Genomic DNA, 16,014 nt, shown 5'->3' with positions numbered 1-16,014 from the left:
TTTAACATTCACAGTTTTAGTTGATTTTTTTTTATTTTAGTCTAGTCTTAACCACACTAGTATCTCCTCCAGATTTTAATTGATGGTCCTATTTTCTTATTACCTTACTTCAATAGTGTCTGGTTCAAACCTGTAATATCACTTTAATATTTGCATTTAATTAGGAAAATTACTGGCAATTGACCTCCACTTAAGAGCTTTTAGATTTAATATAGTTGTTTCAGTTGTCAGGATTACTAGGCAAGAAGGCAAGTCTCTCGCTGTTTCCCTCTACTCGTGCACAACATTTCCCTCTTCAGGGGGCATTTGATTAATTCTCCCCGTGTGGCCACCACAGTAAGCTCCCCAGGAAAGGACTTGAGCACTTGTTGGGCAGATCCCTTTTCCACTGGAACTATTCCTCGTGGCAAATCAATTTGTCAGAGCAGAGGCCTGTCTTTTGTGAGAGTCCCTCTGAACTGCAGCTGGCAGGGTTAGGCCAGGGGCAGCTGCCTTATAAATCAAAGGCAAAGACAAGTTAAAGCACCATAAAGGAGAAGGATTAGCGGAGATGGAATTATCAGCTGGTTGACATTGAACAAAAATGTGCTTGATACAATCTTCTTCCAGGTTTTTTCATTCATTCTCTCCTACACCCGACATTTAGGTTAATTACAAAACTTAAAAATAAAATAAATAAAAAAATAGAGGGAGAATAAATGGGTTTATAAACCATTTAACTAGAAGGATATAAGACTGACAAGTTAAATTGTGTTGGTCTTCAACAGGCAAAAGCTTAGGAAAGATTAAAAGCTATCAATCTCTGCTGTTAGATATCAATACTGATAGACCTAAAATTGTATTAAGGACAGAAAGACCTGAATTGTACTATTACATGGTTTGAATGCCTCATCTTCAGTGCACCAAATAACCCACACACTGATGTAAAGACACAATTTTGGGGATATTAAACTATTTGACAATTGTAAAGCCAAGTCTTACTGTGCTTAATCCCCTTACACTAGACACTTAAAAGTTTGACCTTACCATTATGAAAAGCTTGAAAAGATTCAGTGTATTCTTCTATACTGCCAGCACTCTTCTAAGGCAGTTGATAATGTGAACCTATGAATTCAACAAATGTACAGGAAAAAAAGCAATGCTTTATTGACTGGCTAGAAGCACAGGACCACAAATGTAAATTAAGGCTTGACCTAAGACTTGTTCATATTGATAAAGTCATTCTTTTGAATGTGTTGGATGGATTTTGATTACTCACATGAGAGAACAGAAGTCAGAAGAGACTATTGTTTTTCTGTAGATACTTGTCATTGTGCCCTGTTAATATACAGGAACTACACTGGCCCTTGAATTTCTCTCTGGGAGACAAGAAATTGTCCAGGTATTTTCCCCACAACTTCTTCCTTTATAGAAAGTTTTCTACAGCGATGTCAGTCCTGGAGACGTTTGTCCTACTATATTACTAATATGCCATTCTCACAGCCCCATCACACATCTATGATGAACCTTCCAAGGAACATGCTTTGCCAACCTCAAATTGTACTCTATTACTTGACACAGAAAAAGCTGGCAAAAAAATGCCAGCTCTTGTACATCAGAGGAAAGCAAACATCAGGTCAAGGAGAAGCAGGGGAGTCCAAAGAAGCCTCTGGCTACTCAGCTCACATGATTTGGGAAATGCGAAAGGGAAACATCTTCAAGAACTTTTCAAAGCTCAGGTCTGCATGGAGGCAACTGAGAAGACATTTCCATGTGGCTCACTGCCTAGTACACACAAACAATTTATTCTGCTGAACTGAGTCCCTACTTGCGGTTAGCCAGCATCCTCTTATAGCTAACTGGGCAACCTAACCCAATGGCCTGGAATTAAAACCAGTTAAAAGCAGCACAAGAGCCTACATCTGTGTTGTGAAAAGCAACTTTTCACAATCCGTTCAGTGACAGAAAGCAAAGGCAGCAGTAATCAAAGGATAGTGAGGAAAGGGACATCTAACTTCTCAGGCTGTTAGATGTAAAATAGCGGAGGCCAAATTGCCTGTTTATAATGCAGGTATCCAAATACACTTCGGGTTCCACTGTGATATAAACTGCAAAGAGATGGAAGAAAACTTTCCATGTATATGTTTTTAATGGGAAAGGGAGCAAGGGGAGGGAGGTCATCTGGCTCTCAAAATCTTGAGGTCTTCATGGCCAAGTTTAAATGGCTAATAACTGAAGGGTATCTTTGTAGTCTTTAACCATACTAACATGAAAAGAGCTCATCCTTACCGCTCCTTCATGAGTCACAATCAAAAAGATTTCACCAAATGTACTGCTGAATATGTACTACAAGACATCAACACTATGCAAAAGCATGTAGCTAATGCAGATCATTTTATAGGCAAAATACCACCTTGCAACATATAGAAACATCTCACTTCAAAGAAAAACAAACAGTCAAAGAAACTGCTGTTATCCAGAGCTGACTGAAAATGCCTAACTAATATTTCATCAGCGGACATTTCTGTGTCTGAATATTCTATATCCACAATGCTTTTTCCTCAAGCATTAAAAAAAAAAAAAAAAAAAAAAAAAAAAAGAACACGTTTGCTCAAAACCAAAAAGATTGGGGAAAAATATTCAGATTTCTGAATATTTTCATGTGTGGTGGAGTGGTTGTTTTTTTTTTCCCCAGTCACTTCTGTAAAGAAAGCTTTTGTTGGTTATTTTATCTGCTTTATCTCCTTTGAAAGGGGTTTCCCATCCAGGTCTGATACTGACTATACTAGTCTGATACTATAGCATTATAATTCACAAAGTAGAGGAAATATTGGCCAGTAAATGACATGGGTTTGTTTAAAAATAGTAGGACCCAAAGGAAGCAACTAACACAGAAGACTACATTTAACAGCTGGTAAATATGAGCTATTACACAATAACATTCTCTTTGGCAAAGTACTAAAATATCCTATTCAAACAGAATAGTTAATGCATGTACTTACAGGCAAGCATATGAGTAGCTTGTTTCTTTTCAACTAGAACAATTAACTGCTTAAAACCTAGTGCATACAAAATTGGGACACTTACAAAAAGAAAATATATCCATGATACTTTATTACTTGAGCTGCTCATTTGTAAAACCAAGGGTTTTTACTACTACAGGATTTCTGACCTTACAAAATTGATAACAAGCCCAAACACCAAAGTAAATGTAAAGCATAAATAAAATTGATATCACACATGCATAGAACTAGAATGTCCTGCTGAGATACAGACTTGACTGTTATTATAAATGGGAAATGTAAGGAATCCATCTAAAAATATTTCTGGGATTACACTACAACACATTAGTCAATTCTACAACACCACAACATGAAATCATAGTAGTCTTATGATGAAATATATTTTATATGAAATATATTTCATTTTTGTAGCTCCCTGAAAAAAAAAAAAAAAAAGAAAAAAAAAAAAGGCCTCTTAAAAGTTCTCCCCTGTTTCTTCCCTGAAAAAGGACCAATAGAACTCCCCAAAACATCACTCATTACCAGGAAGCAAGTTCCTGTCCAAGTCTCTTTTTAAGAACATTAAGAAATCTCTTTAAGAAAATTTTCTTCTGAGATGCAGTAACCCTTTCACTGAAAAGGATGAGTAATAAAGACAGATTTCAATAATAATGGGTAACTCAGCAGAGATGACTAATCCTCCCTCCCTCCCCCAGCATATATGCTCAACATGATCTATGCAATAAAAGCCAGCATAGTCAGTGCATTCACTTTCTTATACAAAATGCTTAAATATTGGTAGTAGGGCATGTAACTGACACAAAAAGAAAATTGCTAAGTGTGAAAACCATTATTTCAAAACTTGATTCAAGAATTAACTTAAATACATGCTTAAGACCCACCAGCAAAGGGAATTTCAGAAAGTACTAGGGGCAAGTTTACAGAAGGATAGACCCGGGTCTGTCTCTAAAACACTTACCATTGCATTATGTTGCCCTAGACTATTTTTATTATGCCATCTTCAACACTGTATCTGTATCCTTTTCCAGCATATATTAAAAAATAATTAAATTTGGCACAGTTTTTTCTCTCAATTTCTGCAATAGGTGGAGTTCATCTTTTTAGAGGGACGAACTTAGCTCAAGAGCAATACAAAAAGAGAAACAAATAATAACTGGACTCATTCTGAGCATAATCATGCAAAATAACATGAAAAAAATTGTTCAACAATTTAGTTCACTGGCTGTGAGCAGGGGATAAGGCACACAAATGTCAAATTCCTGTTACTTTCAATGGGGTTTTAATACAGACTTCAATACATGCTTTTGTAAAACTTTTCCTGTAGGTAATTTACCAAATGATGCTAGATTAATTTTGAAATTGGAAATTAACGCCATCCATGATTTCTGTAACATTTAATATATTTGATCAACAATAATACAGCCATCTCTACAGACATCTTATAACAGAAGAAAATAGCTCACTCAACATCATTATACATGTATTCAACATATTATATTCCACCAATATTTGTATTCTTGTTTTTAAAAAGCTGGTTCCTTTCCAATGCAATTCAGACAAAATGCCAGGGAAAATTAAAGACCTCAAAGACCTCGTGAACATATGAACAGTTGCACTGCCAGGCATAATTGTTTTCTGATGCATAGCTGGCTGGCATTTAGCACATGCCCTAGTGGAAAAGGTCACTTAAAAAAAATTACCTCATATCTTCCATTAAAGCAAGCAACTTGTATGCTAGTCATCATAACATATTAATATTCTACCATGTTACTGTGCTATATTCTGAAGCAAGTTGCCTTCAGTTTCATCACACACAGTTCTTAAAATTTGAAGATTTAATTTACCAGATCATGTGAAAAAAAAAAAAAAACAACAAAAAAAAACACAATGAATGGTTGTTAATTATTCCATTAATCAACAACCTCCTTTCTCTGTTCTACTAATAGCTCACCATGTAAGAGTGACAATTTAAAAATCACCATCCCAACATGTAGCTTTGTCACATTTTAAAACACAGAATAGGGAAGAATTTTTTCTACATAGATAACCTTGAAAAGAGGTGATTTTAAACTGAAAGCAATTAAAAAATGCAAAAGGCTAAAAATTTTACACAAGTTTGGGAATAGTTATAGGAATAGAAAAGGAATAGAAGATAGGTACTCCAAGCCAATTGTCACTCTAACCATCTTGTCCAAGATTCAGCAATAAGCTTTGTATAACTAGTGCTTATATGTTCTAGTGCTTGTATCACAAAGGCTTTTAATATACAGACTGAAATAAAATGTAAGGTTCATAGAAAAAAAGAAATATTCACTGAGGTAAAAAAGGAGAGTTTTCACCTCGTTGAAGCAAGAAGCTATTTTACTAACCAGATATGTAGAAGATATGACTCCTATTATAATAAATAAACAATCACACAACCACAGAAGGGAATCAACCTGTACTCTAGGAAAGAGAAATTCACACCATCTTGTTTCTGTGAGGACAGAATGTGATAGACTCTGGGATGAAAAATCAACATGAAAAGTATCCAGGTCTGCCTATATTTTGTTTGTATACTATACTAAGTACTTTGTTTCATATCAGTTGTTCTGGGCACTGTTTATTTGAAAAACATGAGGTGCTGGAGGTATCATTGGACAGGAGTGGGTATTGTGTCAAAGATGAATCCTTCGCTGTTGCAGTAAAGGAGTGCTGAAGCCACATGCACATACCCCTGTCCCAAGACCATTTTCTTGATCTTCACGTAGTATTCATGTTAGCACCAAGACTACAGCTTAACAAGATATCCAAACATAAATGCAGAGCTAATAAACTCTTATGTACGTAGGAGGGACAATTTATGACAAAAATTGAAAAAAAGGACAACATGACAGGGACTGAAAAGTGATAGGAATTAGAAAAGGGAAACTAGAAGGGAGTGCTGTAGTTGGAAGAAGACAAATTATAAGGGCAAAGTGACTGGCACTGAGAACTGACAGGGGAGAGGGAAGGCAACAGGGTGGGTGAAAAGTCACTGCAGGAAGACATCACTGAAACAGTCTTGCTAAAAAGCCTGGGTTAAGAAGCTCATGTAAACTGGGAAAGAAGAGTTGGACAGAAGAAGAAAGCATTAACAACTAGGGGAAAAAAAAAAAAAAAAGAGTACAAGACTTAGGGAGAGCTAGGACATGAAGGTAACTAAACAGACTAGGACTGGAAACTGAATTCTGGACTTTGAGAAGTCTAGTAACCTACTTTCAATAGCATCTGTCTACCAGAGCGTACTCTTCCCTACAACTCAGTTTAGCCCACATGACAGGCTTATCGCTCGTGTCAACTGATAGCTGATTAATTGACAACATGCTTTTATGTCTGATATTTCTTAAATAATCCCAAATTCTAGTACAATCTCAAGGTCGAGGGCATATATTTGCTCTCCTGTTATGTAATAAACTTTTAAGACTATTCTAAAAATTGAACATAAATAATCCACTTACAAAACCTTTTCCAAAATAAGCTTGGAGCTATTTCAGTTCCTCTTTTGTTTTTATTCCCCTTCCCCTTATTTTCTGTGACCTTTTCTGAAGTCTTACGAAATTCATTCTCAATCCACACTTCTGACACCATGTGATGTTCTTCAGTTTCCTTAATGACCAAACAGAGATGAGAAGAATAGCAATGTGCTTAATGTTCAGCAGGAATTCATAACTACACCATCAAGTCAGTCATGACCTTACAAATTTCCATCAGTAGCTCTCTGGGGCTAGTACCAAAGTATAACAGTAAAAGAATTCATATTCAAAGACATTATCTGTAAAGTCCTCTTCTTCAAATATTATTGCTACACTTGCAATATATAAGCTATTACAGTATAAGCTATTACAGTTTACTGTTATTTAAATAGTAAGTAAAAGACTATGAAGTTCAATGCTGACTCAAAAAGCAGAAGTTGAAGTAGTAAAATTGCCTTAGCATGTGGATACTGTATAGTAATGCTAAAGCCTTCAAATACTACATCACTTTCATTTCAATATGGCATTTCTGTACAACAGAAACTCTCAAATACTTTATTCAGAGAAACATAGAATTAATTAGCTGAACAGAGGTGAAGAGAATGAACTATTTTTTACCCTCCTTTAAGTACCAGTAGAAGACCCTGGGATAAAGCAGAGCAGTCCTGGGTCCAGCAGAACCAGTAAACAACCAAAGGACAGCTTAGGTCAGCCAGTCACAACACAGTGGCTCTCCTGATCCTTCTTGCCATATCACCCTGACAGATGCTCTAACTCAAGGACTCCAAAGACAATTTCCATTTCTCTGAGAAAACAGCACCAATGCATTTATGGATGCCATCTCCCTTCCCTACACAAATCCCACGAATAGTCCACTTTAAACATCTGCCACTGTACGTGTGATACCTGACAGTTTCATTAGATTTGTGAGTTAAATCCAGTTACAGAAAAGTTCTGATTTATGAATGGATAAATGAATTCTTAAGGGACTATTGCTGAATGAAAATTAAGCAAGTCATTCTGCTAAAACAAACAACAAGAAGGGGAAAAAAACAACAGGTACAGCTACATCAGTTCTCAGTTTAACTTCTTCCTCTCAAATCCCTAATTCATCTCACCTGGCCAAAAATGTAACAGGCTTATCACCAGTCCACCACTGTCACCCTGCCTAATTGGTTTGTTTCTAGCCTCACTCCTCCTGAGGAAGATGCCGGCTTAGTTTAACCAATTTAACTGTCATGCTAGGTGCTGAAGGGACTGAACCCTTTCAGTCCTATGCCCTGTGTGACCCTGTGCCTACAGCTCAGTTTGAAACATTTCTCTTTCTAAAGCTTTCAGAACATATTTCTTCATTCACTAAAACATGTTAGGCCCCAGTTTGCCAGGAGAACAACTGCCTTCCCTTTGCTTCCCCTAACTCACACTCATCATTTAAAAAAAAAAAAAAAACTCTTTCTGTCAGCAGCTGTGGATTCCTACTCTCTGTGAGAAGCCAGTCAGCCCCTCTCCCTTCCTGTGTCACAGACCAGTCTGGGGGGACACTGGTACTGTGGAAAGCCACATCACCCAACAACCCAGTGCTATAGGGTGTCAGCATAGGTCTTTGGCATTTCTACTGCAAGCCTTTGTACTTGGATTTTCAAAGTGGTTTACGGTGTCTCTTCCTGAAGAAACCCTGCAGTGAGTGATCTGCAATTAGGCATGGGTAGTTAAACAAAGCTCATTTCATATCAGTGCAACTCCCCTGAGTCTATTCTGTCAGACTAGAGATTATGAAATTAAAGATGCACTCCAACAACTGTAGGCATATAGCCTCATTTAGGGGCAGTGCACGTTATGCGGTCACTGGGATGAAAACATGTCACCAGGGGAACAGCAACACCACTTTGGAAGCACCACTCACCTGGCAGAGGAGCTGGCTGCCTGCAGGCAGCCATGACAGTTTCTGCGGGCCTAGTGTGGCCTTCTTGTGACAAGTGTGTTATTAACAATTTCCCTTTGTCAAGAAGAAAAGCATGTGTTTTTGCCAACTGCAACTGTTACAAAACAATAAAACATACTCATAACACCACCTGGAATAACTGACCAACTAACCCCCTTCCTCTCTCACTGAGTAGGCAGGGCATATCTAATTTGTCTGTTCGCTGCTCGTATGCCACATTTCAGTAGGAAGTGGAGGAAGGAGACCGCTTCCTCTGTGGAGGAAGGAGGCAGCAGAGGATACCTGGGAGACATCTGAGGATCCCAAAGACATCTGATGGCAGAACGTGGTGGGCTGAGGAAGACAGAACTTGTCGCAATTCAGAAAGGAGCAAACTGTTTTTCACCAAACTGAAAACAAAGAGGGATGTAAGGGTAATGCTGCAATGATGTTACACATTGGGCAGAAGTTGTTCCTAGAAGTGTTCTGTTTGAGCTAAAAACTGTCTTCTCTTTCTCCACTAACCCCCACATCCAAAACAACAAAATAAATCAATTATTTTAAATTTATATTTTTATATTTAACAGCTTTCTGATCTTTTGGGGGAGCTCATTATCAAAAGTCTGTCTTATCTTGAAGATCTGTCCAGGTAAGAGTCCTGTTTCCCCTTAGTTTTTAAAAGGGAGAGAACAAGTGCACTTCCCTTGCTACTATTATTCAAATAGGTCTTAAAATGAAATTTCTGGGATTTTGCAATAACAATAGGTTCATACACTTCACAGACTCCAGATAGATTCTATCAGTGTCCTTAAGAATAAACATAGGAAAAAGATGATGTTCTTTTAATAAGTAAAAGGACACCTTTCTCCCCCATCTTTGTGATCTTAGGAGTACATTGTCATGACAAACAGCACATCCAGCCCTATGTTTTCTTTTTCCCCTCCTGTTCCAAATCCTCCTGACACAATAATATGAAATTTACAAATACCTTCTATCGTAATAATCCATGATTGCGCATTCATTTTGGTAACATGATGGGAGAAAAACAACCCTTTTTCTTCCCAGTATGTAGAGTCTAAAATGCTGCAATACAAACAAAGAGCAAATTTCAGGAAGAGCTTACTTTGCTGAGTGGCTTTACCCACATTTAGCATTAGGGAACCTGTTTGGGTCATCCCATCAACTTTCTGTCACTGTACCATCAGGCCACAATAACAGAACACCTTAACTCATATACCCTGGCCTCATGAGAGAATACAGTATACTCTGCATAACGGCCATCTGGCACCAAAAAAAAAATATATATATATATATATAAATATATATAAATATAAATATACATGTATATATATTAATACACATTCCTTACCAAAATAAGATTTTTCTGAAACCTGCAGATGAGAAGACAATTCTAACAGATGTCCTTTTCCATGACAGACATGATTCAGAATCGTTATCAGTATTGAAAATTGATATTTCATTAAAGGTCTTGGGCAAACTTGACCTTTTTTTTTTTTTTTTAAATGAAGCATCATTATATGAAAGCATATTGTCAAAGATATGCAGTTACTGAATGTCATCTTTTCCATGTTTTCATCTCAACAGAAAGGTACTATGAGGATTTTTTAAATATTTTTTCCAGGGAAAATGCTGGTGCCCATAAAGTCATTGCTGAAGAAAACAAGCAGAAGAACAAATTTCTATATGCCACAGAAGAAGAGAAACTCTTGAGAGCAAACTTCCTGTTACTGTTTTAGGTTATTCTCTTGCAGAAGTTGCAATTACCTCTGTGTCAACAATTTAATTACAGAGTTTGCCATGAACACTGAGTGACATCCTTTCACTGAAGATTCACAAGAAGAGAGAGAGGTGATAACAGGAGTCACACAATGTCTGAGAGACAGGTAGTGGTTTTCTGAACAGCAAGGTCGTGCACAGATGTTTTTCTGTACTGTTACAGATATCTATTTATAAAGCAATGCTGAAGAAAAAGAAAAAGCTAATTCAAAAGTTTCCTAGCAATGGATGCGCAGTGTCATTTTGCAGTAACAGCAGACCAGCGTAAGCTGTGCAGTGGTTTAGTGAGGTGCATGGGGAAGGCTGGAAGGGAAAGGATAGAAGTGAGATTGACAGCAGGGATTTCCCCCTCCCTCCTTCCCTAAAGTCTTTGCTAATCCTATGGGCTACATCAGCCATCCCCAGTCTACCCCCATCCCCAGATCCAGCACAGCATTCTCTATGTCCTTTTCACCTTCCAAATTCCCCTTGCCTGGTTTTAGAAAAAATAAAATAACCCTGACAAATGTTAGCATTTGATCAAGTTTAGATATTTTGAATAATTCTTACTTAACAGTCATCAGAAATGTCCAACTAAGTAATCTTAATCAAATATGTTGAGGGAATACAGTTTCTAGACTTCAGCAACACACAACTCAGAACAGAGTTTAATTTTTGGATCTAGGCTATACACTAAAGTGCTTAGAACCATGGCTTTAACTTTTTGCACAGTTTTCATTTAAATTATCACATTGGCTTATTTCTAATATAAGCATCCAGATTTATATTATGCCATTACTGTCTGCTGGCAGTGTACAAAAGGTAATCTCCAATTTCATTTCACTGCAACCAGTTTGCAGAGTCAATCGTGAAAACATAATCAGATGGTGGATTAGAAAATCCTACTGGATTTCAGGTCCTGCTGATACATTGATGGACATTCACTGATTTAGGCTTAGAAAGGCATCTGTTTTAATCACTCAGAACTTCAAACTCTACTCTCCCACCTTATAAACCTAGATTTCTCAGCAGATGTTACTGTATTTCTCATAGTATTCATACTTTCCATCAGTATCAGCTACCTTGCACAATTTAGTTTGAACATGCATTGAAGGGAACTAAGTTGAATTACTTTTTATTTATTAGAGCAAAAGAAAAAAAAAATGAAACAAACTAGAAAAACCGGATATTTACTCCACAGTAATAGGTTCCTTGTGCTGGGCCAACAAGAATGTCACATTGACTGTAAAGATCATAGCTGTATTTGTTCTCTGCTGGTACTGCAGGCTTGGAATCATTTTCAAAGAGCACAATACCCATGTGTCCACTCCTGTCATTCTTAAAGTTTTTCTTACTTTTCCAAATCAGATGAGTGTTGCCTTTAGGCACACAACTCTTTAATGAGAGAGGGGAGTAGAAAGTAGCATGCTGATTTTTGGGGTTACTTTAAAAAAAATTTGAATTTAAGCATGCGTGACTGAAGCAGCTATGCACATGTCACAGTATCACATAACTTCTTCCACAATGTCTGTTTTTCTTGTTATTTGTCATACTACTGAGCTGAAGTTTTACAGTGTACTTGACTTCATGGCATTGCACACAAATTGAGCTTCAGCACCTTGAAAACGAAGTGACGTTGATACAATGATGTATTACTCAAAACCTGTAGCCTGCTGAGGGAATCAACAGGGAACCTGTACTTTTTAAATTAGTTTTTTCAGCTGATATAGATTGACAGTAGCAAAGTTCATTGGCCTTATCACTGGTGGTAGGCTCAGTGTACTTTACTAACAAATTGCATGTTATTTCCAGAATCAGTGCTATAGTGACAGGCTAAGCCTCAGGAATCCAGTCACCTTCTCCTGTGCCCTACATTCATTCCCTCTTTTAATTAGCTACAGATATTTGGTAACACTATAGATTTATTGTTTCTTGTATGCACCTCCATCAATAATATGCATTAATAAAAGGACTCATCAGGAAGCAAACAAGTTATAAGAATTAAAATAGTCTGAACTCTGAAGCATCCAGACCATTCCACTGACAATGGAATGACAAATATTGAACCTCACAAATTTTTATTTGTTAGTGTTAAAACTGTCCAAACATTTGGATACTGTTTAATTCAAGTAAACTGATAACCATTAAATATCAAGTCCGTGAGAAAGATTTGGAAGTCACTGACTATGCTCAAGAAATGTACTCAGCAAAAGAATAAGTATCTCTCCCCCATCTGGAAAGTAACAGACCTTCCTGACTTTGAAAAGCATGTATCAAGAATGAGAAATGGGGTTAGATACATTCCACCTTTTCACAGCTTAGTAAATACTGAAGCATTTCCAGTCAATGCACCAAGAGGAAGCCCATTTCCAATTAGCAAAATTCTCAGTTGCTAAATTCTTAATCACAGCACGCTGTAAAGACAAAAAGCATCAACAGCCTCAGAAAAGAATGTTACTGTACATATAGCATGTCCATGTCTGCCAAGTAGCACTATGATCTGGAGGGAACTTTCAGCTCAAGTCAATAACTGATTTCCAGGCCAACCACCTCTATTTGTGTGCCAAGCCCTTACTCTCACATCCCACACACAAACACTGGACCTCAAACCTTACCAAAAGTGGAACCTGAAGTCCTTCCATCTCAGTAAATGCTCAGTATTGGATTGATTTTATAAAATACACTTTATCTAAGATGCTGGAAGAAACACCTGAACTTGCATATAATGGTGGAGAGAAAGGTTGTCTGGGCAGCTACAGAAATTCATTTTGCCCTTCAAAGCTTATCTGTCTTCACTTGTTCACACCTATGCCTCTGAGAGGTGTGAACAAGTGAAGTTAGATAAGCTAGGGCTTATCTATGAAAGTTAGGGCTATCTTAATACCCATAAGAAGGTAATTCATACAGCTGTGTATATCAAGAGTATCACTGGAAAAAAAAAAAAGAAATAAAATATTTAAGAGCAGATTCTAGTTACAGAGGTTGAGAGTGTTCCACAACACATAGAACAAATTCTATTGAATTTGGTTTTAGTTCTTCCTCTATTTTTTTTTTCATCCTTTCTATCATCTGTGGTAGACCATGGGCTAGAAAGGGTGAGGTGTTACATGAAAAACTTTTTTTTTTTTTTTGGACATAAATATTATCTTGCCCTTATTCTCAGGCCAAATGGGTCATCTGAGAATTTCCAGACTGCAATGGGCATAGGAGGTTTTGTTGTTGGTTGGTTTCTCTTGTTTTGCTGTTGTTTCTTTCTCAGTAACACAAGGTACAGGTGGCCTACAAGGTTTATTTGGGTTCCCTTTTCTTCTTAGGCCCCTATTGGCAGACATGTAAGTCTGGCTTTTTTATCTCACATGTCCAGGAAATTAATGTGTACAAATTCAAACAAAATATTTTGGATTTTTGAGATGTTTTTATTGAAAATTTAATAACATACTGTGTGGAAGAAATAAAATTAAAACACTTAATATTGTTTTGGACATCAAGCATAATGCAAACATCCTGAAATACCTCTTTTATTCCTTTCCGTGGATGTGAATCAGTTTTGTATAGGCCTCTACTTATACCCTAACTGAATACAGTTTATCAGTCATCTGTTTAAAAAGACCAAGATGGATCTTAACTTGAATATAAGAAATAGGAGTACTTGTATCACATGCACACCTGCATAATGCAAGAATGAAATCCTATTCATAAAACCCAAATCCAGGTTGTCAGATAAAGACAGAGCAGCTGCCTCAACCACTCTGTCCCCTAGACAGAATCATGGGGTGACAGGAGGAGTTTCTCCCAGTGTGATTACAGAACTAATGAACTATGTTTGAAATCTTTAAAAAGAAAAGAAAAAAATATTATTTATACTCCAAACACTATAATTGTAAGGATAATTAGTGCACCATCTGCCTGGGCCACAAACAGGCATAAAGGAGACAACCTCCTAATTAAAACCTTGTTTCTTTTAAGCATAGAGTAGAAAACTGCTATTCTTTCTGGACATGCATACCTCCAGACTCCTCATTAATCTATGTCAGTCATTAGATGTAGATAGCCTGGCCAGAACTGAAGTTATTTAAGTGCATCACTGAGATAAAATATAATACAGCAAAGCCACAAATGCTCAATTCTGTATCCTCTACAAAACTTTAGTAGAAATAGAATCTAGTTATGGCAGAGTGACAGTATTGATCATGCTCTCTGAAGTCAGTCTAATTTTTACCATTACAAGACTATGAATAATACTCGAATCTAAGTGTGAATGCCTACATCTGAGCTAGTCACTACAGGTTCTTCTATAGTCTGGCAGAGACCTCATCCAACAATGTCTCAGGTGCAGTTGGTCAACATTACTGTCTAAATTAGTTAAATGATTTGCAGCCTAAATAGGATTCCTTATTTCCAGAGAATAGAAAGGCTCTTAGATCACTCAGTCCAGAAACAAACATCCCACTTTTGATACCCAAGTTAGAAACAACAGATTTAACAACCCCTGCTTAAATTATGCTTGCAAAGGGCTGAGGTTACATGGAATCCATGATTTGTATTGAACCGTGTATATTGAGTAATAATGGATATTATTACTAAATACCAGTGAATTCGTTTACATTCGGTTTTCTGTCATAATTACTAACCAAGTGCCTTCACATTTACGTATTCACTACTCCTCATCTTCATTTTTTTGTACTGCTCAAATGTTTACAAGTTTTTGTTTTGTTTTGTTTTTCTCCTTCCCTTATGCATGGACTGTTGCCCCCTTAATGATGCTCGTGAACAATTACATAATGAGTGTCATTTAATTCAGTTGGGCCCACTACCGTCATTTAGCCAGACAGTACAACTAGTACCTAGTTCTTTTAATTTGCTTTCATAAATCAGTCCCTCCAGGTCTGCTTTCAAAATCCTTTCCAATCTGTCAATATCCTCACCACTATAGTAGTGAGGAAATGCCTGCTGCATCCAAACTCATTTGCACCAGGTGGTCTTTATAACTCTCACAAGATATCATCTGCTATATACAACTTTTTTTCCTCCATGTGAAATGCGGCTGATGTGTGTAAAACTGATCTGACTATTTGCTGCTTTTGCAATAATGGAGTGTGCCATCGCAATTACACCTACACTTATGTGCCATCTGGACAAGTACTGTCAGTGAAAAATAAATTGCAGATGAGATGCCATTACTTTTAAAATAACTATTTTCAGTTCACATTAAGGGCAAGTATCTTACTAAACTCCAAATGCACACTCAGTCCTGCAGTTTGTTAAATAAACTGATATTTAAGTAAAAAAAATACCAAGACTTACATTTGCAGAGCATTATAAAAAATTTCTCATGGTAGAGACATGACTCCAGACTTTACTCAACCTGGAACTCGGTTGTTTTCTTTTTTCCCCCTCCTCTCTCCTGTATCCAAAAAATTCTGGGTACACCAGTATCAGAATAGATGTTGCAACAGCCCCTAAATCACACATGCTCATCATCATCCTCACTTTTGCAGTGCAAACTAATGGCAATTTTGGTCAGTAATTCATGCATGAAACAAAAATTTTCTGTCCCGAAAGAGATGAATATGTCATTACTATATTTGCATGTTAGCAAAAATGGAAAAAACACTACATACATCCATGTAGTGAATGAAAATAGCTTTTAGAGAAAATGTGGAACTAATATCCTTAGAGGATTCCAAAGCGTTTGAAAAATATTGATTAAATCTGAGTTCCCTTTAGGTAAACTTTATGTGCAGAATAAACTTCAGACTGATAATCTGAGGCATAAACTATGGCAAAAATAGTGCCAGGTCACTCAGTGGCAAATGCAGAG

The sequence above is a fragment of the Anas acuta genome, chromosome 1, assembly GCF_963932015.1.
Source record: "Anas acuta chromosome 1, bAnaAcu1.1, whole genome shotgun sequence".
Lineage (NCBI taxonomy): Eukaryota > Metazoa > Chordata > Aves > Anseriformes > Anatidae > Anas > Anas acuta.
This window is presented reverse-complemented; position numbering follows the sequence as displayed.